The sequence below is a fragment of the Chiloscyllium punctatum genome, chromosome 36 (genome assembly GCF_047496795.1).
Source record: "Chiloscyllium punctatum isolate Juve2018m chromosome 36, sChiPun1.3, whole genome shotgun sequence".
NCBI lineage: Eukaryota > Metazoa > Chordata > Chondrichthyes > Orectolobiformes > Hemiscylliidae > Chiloscyllium > Chiloscyllium punctatum.
The window spans coordinates 36,132,634-36,141,169 of record NC_092774.1 but is presented as its reverse complement, the minus strand read 5'-3'; positions in this window follow the sequence as shown (position 1 = coordinate 36,141,169).

The window sequence follows — 8,536 nt, the reverse complement described above, 5'->3', positions numbered from 1 at the left end:
ACCTTGAAGGATGGTCATTCGAAGGTCCAAGGCTGAATGTCCCGGACCGCTGTAGTGTTCCCCGACTGTGAGGGAACACTCCTCGCTGGTGATTGTTGTGCAGTGTCCATTCATCTGTTGCTGTAGCCTCTGCTCGGTCTCGCCAATATACCAAGAGTCAGGGCATCATTGCCTGCAGTGTATGAGATAAAACAATGTTGGTTGAGTCACATGAGTACCTGCTACACTCATGGTGGGTGCTGTCCCCATGTGTAATGGTGGTAATCGTGTCAACACTCTGATACGTCTTTCATCATCTGCCGTGACAGAGTTGTTTCGTCTTGTCCTGAAGGCCAGGCAGTTTTCTGAGAACCATCTGTTTAAAGTTTGGCGGTTGTTTGAAGGCGAGAAGTGGAGGCGTGGGGAAGGTCTTGGCGAGGTGCTCATCCTCATCAATAATGTGTTGCAGGCTGTGAAGAACATGGCGTTGTGTTTCGGCTCCTGAGAAGTACTGGGCAACAAATGGTACCATTTTGGTTGCAGCTCGTGTCTGTCTCCCAAAGGAAGTCATTACAGTTTCTTGCTGTGACACATTGGAACTGGCAGTTGATGAGTTGAACATTGTACCCCGTTCTTATGAGAGCATGCTTGTGTACTTCCATGTGTCTGTCACGTTCTTCCTCACCTGAACAGATCCTATGTCTGTGAAGGGCTTGTCCAGAGGGGGTGGCTGTTTTAATATGTTTCACTAGAGAAGTGTAGCACTGTCAGGTTATCCGTGGGTTTGTGGTACAGAGAAGTGCTGAGATATCCATCCTTGATAGAGCTGCATGTGTTCAAAAATGAGACAGATACTAAAGAGTATTGTTGTTTCAGTGACTGCTCACCATGGGTCCAGAGGAAGAAATGTCATCAATATATCTGGTGTATAGTGTTGGTTGGAGGTCCTGTGCCGAAAAGAAGCCTTGTTCTAACCTCTGCGTGAAAATGTTGGCATACTGGGGTGTAAATTTGGTCCCCATGGCTGTTCTATGTGTCTGGATGAAGAACTGGTTGCCAAAGGTGAAAATGTTGTGGTTGAGAATGAAGCGGATGAGTTGTAGTACAGTGCTTAGAGATTGGCAGTTGTTGGTATTGAGTACTGAAGCTGTTACCGTGATGCCATCGTCATGAGGAATGCTGGTGTAAAGTACTGACACATCCACGGATTCAACTAGTCCGTGGATGCTGAGCTTCTGGAAGGATTGGATCAGAAGTCTTGATGAATGCTGTCAGTTCACGGTTGTGCTCTTTGGTCAGATCAGCTGGTAGTTGCCTATCGTGTTCCTGGTCAGTTGTTTGTACACTTCCTTGCAGAATTCCATTTATTCCGAATTACTCAAAAACTGCATAAATCCATGTAAGATTCTGTAGCTCCCACTTTAGAAATAGAATCAGTCTGACCTAACATTGGGACACAGACAGACTTTAATGTCTCACCTTCAATCCATTATCAGAGCTGAGATGACAACTATTGTTAAAAGCTATCCTGAGAATGTAAGTTTAAAAAAGTTCTGGGATTTACAAATGAAGGAACCAAAACTAACATGGTCATCCAAGATGCAAGCTCACCTGCACACTTTAGCACAGCTGATCCACCCTAAAGTGCAGATCTTTGGACTGTGGGAGGAAGCCAGAACACCCAGAGGTAACCAACACAGACACAAGGGGGAGAACATGCGAAACTTCACACAGACAGTCACCCAAGGGTGGAATCAAACACAGGCTCCCGGCGTTATTAAGCAGCATTGCTAACCACTGAGCCACCATCCCACCCAGTGCTTTGAGGTACTGCTTTGTCTTTGCAGATTTTAACTTCTCATGCAGCCTCAGCAGAGGCTGTGTCCTGCTGACGTTGTTGGACCACACCCATTGCACTTCCCTTTCCCACTTCTGCAGCCCAGAGCACAGCGGTTCTTGAATCCTGGCATTCTGTGCCATCTGTGCTTCTGCTGCCAACTGCAGAGAACGGAGTCAATCCCGGTCACTATTGTGTCCCTTATCTCCCCCTCCCTAACGTTGTTCTTGCTCCCATCACCCCACAGTTAGCTCCTCTCCCCTGCAGCCTTCTCTCAGATCCCCTTTACCTGCCTGACCCAGGCTCACACCCTCCTGACCCTGTCCACAGATCCCATCAGAAGGCTCTGTCCGGAGGGAAAGACCATCTCCCGGAATAAAAAGCATCTGATTAACTTTCCTCCTTGCCCTCCCAGCGTGTCAGCAACCTGGCTTCCAGCTCCACCTCTCTGAGCCGAAGGTCCTCCAAGTTGTGTTTGCCCTCGATCACATCATCCAGAGCCTTCCACCTTTTGCAAATCGAAAGACAAGTCTCACCCTGCCCTCTCCCGTGTCTATTGTGTAACTGCTTAATCATTTCTAGTGGCCGAGCAGAGACTGATAGCCAAGTTTGGAACCCATGAGGATGGCCTCCACCAGGACCTTGGGTTCATGTTACATTACAGGTGACCCCACTACACTGGACACATTCTGTCTCTCTGTCTCTCACACACAGTCATACATTCTCACATACTCACCCAGGCACTCTCTCAGATATATGCGCTCTCTCAGATGCATACACATGTACCCACCCACACTCTCACCCACACACACATCCTCTCACAGACTTATCCTGTGCACTCTCACTTTGAGCAAAAATAGAATGTATCTTCAAACATAATTCTGAAAATGCAAATTCACCCCATAGTCTTATCTATGTGTGCATGCATGAGAGTGAGTGACTGTGTGCATACACTTGAGTCTGGCTGCGAGAGTGTGTGTTTGCATGTGTGCATGCTTGGTAAAGTCAGAGTCCGACGGTAGGTTCAGGTAACTTTTGTTGGGACCCAACTTTGTTGCAGCTTCAGATCGTCCCAGCAAAAAGGTGCACAAAAAGTAGCTTTTTTATAAACACACACACACACACACACACACACTCCCCTGCATCCCACTTTCTTCACTATTGGTCAGCTGAATTGTCCCTTTGTAATTCGGTCCTTGGTGCAGCCTTAGACTGGAGGAAGTATTGCTTCACTCAGCAATTGCAACCCATAGCCTGTATGCAAGTAAGATTCTCCCCGCGCATTTGCAGATGGGCTGTCAAGAATCAACCACACTGCTGTGGGTCTGGAGTCACATATAGGCCAGACCAGGGAAAGGATGCAGCTGGGACGACTGAGTGAATCCTTTCCCACAAGGGCAGTTTCCTCCCCTAAAGCATGAGTGAATCAGATTGGGGAGTTTGTTCCCCGAAAATGGTTTCATAATGAGATTCTGAACTCCAGATTTCTGACTGAACTCCAATTCCGACATCTGCTTTGGTGAGATTCAAACCTGGGAGTCCCCAGAACTGGGTTATTAATGCACTCGATAATGGCCGAAGCTCCTTCAATCCCCCTGCGATGGTCGGTGAACTCACTGATGTCTCTGCAGGTGGGAGGAGCGGGTGAAGCCCTTCCCGCACGGAGAGCGAGCGAACGGTCTCTTTGATCCTCCAAGCTGAGTAAGTGGTGTGAAGTACTGTACTTTTCACAGTCACCGCACTGAATCTCCCTCATTCGGGTGTATCAGTATTCTTCCTGCCACACCAGGGTCCAAGCAGACAAAAGCAAACGTTTCTTCTCGACTGGAATGGCTGCTGATATTCAAGTCCCAATGAATCAAGTGGCTCTGTCAGAAGCTGATGTATCTTTTGGTTTCAGATTTCTTTCCCCATGTCTTCCTGCAAAAGAAATCATGAAATAAGTCACGGTCAGTACAGTCAAATGAACATAACGTCGGTGACAATTCCTTAGATTGCCAGATACCTGCTGATCAAAAATTATCCATGACACAGAAACCTGAAAGCCCTCATTCAGCAAGGTAGCATTAGGTATATAAAGAGGAAAACTTCATTTAGGTGACAATGACCTGGAACAACCTTCCTACAAAGGTGCTGGAAATGGAGCTGAATCAAGGATATGAAAATGAAATGTCAAGGCTGCTTCAGGAAAGAAAGCCAGTAAAGTTGCTGAAAGACTTCCTGCTGACCTGTTAAATAAAAATGAATACAAGAAATACAGGATGTAATTCCATTACTATATTAGAAGGTGAAAAATCATAGCCATGCAGCGTGTACAACAGTGAATATCAGATATACACCATATGAAGCAATCATAAAATCCCTGCAGTGCAGAAAGAGGCCATTTGGCCCATCGAGCCTACTCCGCCATTCTTTAAGGTCATGGCTGATCGATCCATCATCTCAGCTCCTCTTACCTGCATTATCCTGACTCCCCTAAATTCACCTACCATCCAAAATCCCATCGAACTGTGTCTTGAATATGCCTGCTTCTATTGCTTCCTTGGGCAAAGAATTCCATAGATTCACCACTCTGCAGGAAACGTAGTCCCTCCTCCTCTGCCTTAAACCTACCCCTAATCTTGTTACCTAGTCGAACCCACCAGCAGAAACGACGAGATAGGGTGGGTCTGGGTGGCATGCTGTTCGTGGGTCAGTGTGGACTTGATGGGTTGAATGGCCTCCTTTCACACTGCAGGACTTCTATGATTTACTGCAGTTGTGTTTGCCCAGAACCACAGCTCCCACAACCTCCCAACTTCTGCAAATTGAAAGACAAGTCCCACTCTGCCCTCTCATATGTGTGTTATCTAACTGCTTCATCGCTTCCAGTGAATACAGCCCACACCTCCCGCTGCTGCCAGTGACCTTTACAATGCTGATACAACAATGCAATACCTGCAGTACTGAAAACCGTAAGACTTCTGATGATACCAGTTACTGATTCACCGCTCCTTCTGATGCACAGCTTTGGAAATACATTGTTGGGGGCTGAAAGAAATGAGCAGTTTTAAACAAAAACCCACCGAACCCTTCACTAGGTTTCCCGCTCAGGACACTTTACTTTAAACACTTCAACCCCACATTGCAACAAATTCCCACATTCCATCAATGTCCTCACTTACTCAGTTGCTGTCTCTCAAATGAAAGATTTCATTGTAGCTTCTGCTCCCAGTAAGGACAAAACATCTTTGAAAGCTGCTCTGAAATTCCAGTCTTCACAACAATACTTCTGCTTTCCTTCAGTCCAAATTGTCTGTGCTGACCAGATATCCCAAATTAACATAGTCCCATTTGTCAGCACTTAGCCTATATCCCTCTCAATTCACCCTGTTACCAGATGCCATTTAAAATGCTGTAATTATACCAGCCTCCACCATTTCCTCTGGCAGCTCATTCCATGCTTGCATCACTCTCTGTGTGAGAAAGTTGTCCATAAGGTTCCTTTTAAATCTTTCCCCTTTCACCTCAAATCTTTGCCCTCTAGTTTTGGACTTCCCTACTCTGGGGAAATGTTTTTGGCTATTCACCCTATCCATGCTCCTTATGAACTTCTATAAAGTCGCCCCTCAGCCTCCAATGCTCCAGGGAAAACAGCCCCGGCCTATTCAGCCTCTCCCTATAGCTCAAACCCTCCAACTCTGGCAATAGCCTTGTAAATCTTTGCCAAACCCTTTCAAAGGTTCACAACACATTTCCTGTAGCAGGGTAACCAGAACTGAACACAGTATTCCAAAAGTAGCCTCATCAATGTCCAGTACATGGGCAACATGACCTCCCAACATCTGTACTGAAATGCACTGACCTATAAAGGCAAGCACATCAAACACCTCCTTCGCAATCCTGTCTACCTGCGACTCCACTTTCACGAAACTATGAACCAGCACTCCAAGGTATCTGGTCAACAACACTCGTCATTAACTTTGCAGATCCTGCCCTGATCTGCCTTTCCAAAATCAAAATTTCAAAATGAGGTTGAGAAACGTATCAGTAATGATTGAATGGTGGAGTAGATCTGATGGGCTGAATGGCCTAATTTCTGCACCTATGTCATATGGTCTCTTGCTGTCCTGGACACAGAGTGTGAGAATTGGGAGCAGGAATAGGTCATTTGGTCTTTCCAGTCGGCACCAGCATTGAACAGTTCATAACTGGATATAAATATATCGGCATCTAGGTGGACAGGGTGGGATTTTTTTCACTGTAGCATCGGAGGTTGAGAGATGACCTCAGAGGGGATTATAAAATCTTCAGGGGTATCGATGAGGTGAACAGCAGGTATTCTTTCCCCGGGATGGGTGTTTCAAGGTTAGGGAGCAAACTTTGAAGATGAGAGGAGAAATATTTGAAAAAGACATGAGGGGCACCTTTTTATTTTAAGACAGAGAATGGTTCTCATGTGGTATCAATGTCCAGAGGAGGGGTGGATGCAGGTACAGTTACAGTGTTTAAAAGACATTTGGATAAGTACATGGAGTCATAGAGATGTACAGCATGGAAACAGACCCTTCGGTCCATCCCGTCCATGCTGACCAGATATCCCAACCCAATCTAGTCCCAACTGCCAGCACCCGGCCCATATCCCTCCAAACCCTTCCTGTTCATATACCCATCCAAATGCCTCTTAAATGTTGCAATTGTAATTGGAAAGGTTCAGAGAGTCTGGGCCAAACACTGGCAGGTGGGACTAGTTTAGTTTCAGAACACAGTCAGCATGGACTAGTTGGACTTAATGGTCTGTTTCTATGCTGTATGTCTGTAACTGTTCTATATTGGTCTTAAAACCATTTTCTTATCTTCCCCCAATACCCATCCACTTCTTTGTTCTTCAAAGTCAAATGAACTCAGCCTTGAATACATTCAATGACTGACCGAACTGCAGGAAGACATCCCCCCTTCTGAACTCAACTTCTCTTGTCTTATCACTTGTCTTGCTGATTGCTTGCTGCTCCTGTCTGACAACTGGCAGTGACTGGTGTAGAAGGACGCTGAGGCCCCTTTGTCCATCCACACATCATTCCTGATGAAGGACTCATGCCCAAAACATTGACTCTCCTCCTCCTCAGTTGCTGCCTAACCTGCTGTGCTTTTCCAGCGCCACACTTTTGAACTCTGATCTCCATTATCTCACTTTCACCACATCTCAACATATCACCATTTAAACAATGCGCCTCCTCTGGGCTTTTTTTTGAACACCAAAGGCTATAGATTGTGTCACTGCATTTGCCACATGTTTGCAAAGTGAGACACAGACCTGGATTAACTTTTCCAGAGTCTGTCCCCTCCCTCGATTCACTCTTTCCTTTCAGTTGCTGCAAGTCAATAATTGAACCCCAGAATGAAACAAAAAATGGAAAAAGTGGTGAGAAACAGACTGTTGAACTCACAAAAGGTAGACAGAGGAAGGAAGTTACAGTCTGGGGTGAAGTTCACAGAGAAAGGAGCAACAGCAACTTCAGAGCTCACGGTCCAACCTCCACATTTCGACAATGGCCGGCTCTGATTGCCAGGAGGACCAGTCTCCTTCCGGTCCTCCAAGGTTTTTCATTGGTCCATGGAAAGGAGCTGACGCCCAGTTTCTGCGGGCACCATGGAATATGCGCAGTGCTTTGCTGACACTGGCGGCCATGCACATTGATTGCTGACACCGCGGAGCATGCTCAGTGTGCAGGAATTTGTTACAAATTTTAAAGTTAAAAAATCACAAAACACCTGGTTATAGTCCAACAGACTTATTTGGAAGCACTAGCTTTCAGAGCGCTGCTCCTTCATCAGGTGGTTTTGGAGCAGGATCGTAAGACATAGAATTTATAGCAAAAGATCAGTGTCATGCAACTGAAATGATGTATTGAACAAACCAAGATTGCTGTTAAGTCTTTCATCTTTTAGAATGGATTGCAGGTTTCAGTTCATTAATGTGCAAATCTTGGATCGTAAGACACAGAATTTATGATCTTATCCTCCACAACCACCTGATGAAGGAGCATCGCTGCGAAAGCTAGTGCCTCCAAACAAGCCGATTGGACTGTAACCTGGTGTTGTGTGATGTTTAACTTCGTACACCCCAGTCCAACACGGGCACCTCCAGATCGTGACAAATTTTAAGTGTCCAAATGCGAATACGAGAGAAAAATACCAAACCAATTTTTTGTCGAAATGTTTTTTCCCCTGTGCCTCGACATGTTATTCCTTTTGCATTTTGTCTGGCTGCTCAACGTTTCTGTCTTTTCCCCAGGGTAGAGGTATTCCAAAACTACAGGGTATAGGTTTAGGGTGAGGGGAAACGATTTTAAAAGAGTTAAAAGACTAGGAATATAACATTCACCCCCTACAGGGCGAAAGTGAGGACTGCAGATGCTGGAGATTAGGGTCGAGAGTGTGGTGCTGGAAAAGCACAGCAGGTCAGGCAGCATCTAAGGAGCAGGAGAATCGACGTTTCGTGCAAAATCCTTCATCAGGAAATAGCCATGGGGAACTGCAAGGATGTAGCATAATCGAGTGAGTCTAGATTAGATTAGATTAGATTACTTACAGTGTGGAAACAGGCCCTTCGGCCCAACAAGTCCACACCGCCCCGCCGAAGCGCAACCCACCCATACCCCTAAATCTACCCCTTACCTAACACTACGGGCAATTTAGCATGGCCTGCACCTAACCTGCACATATTTGGACTGTGGGAGG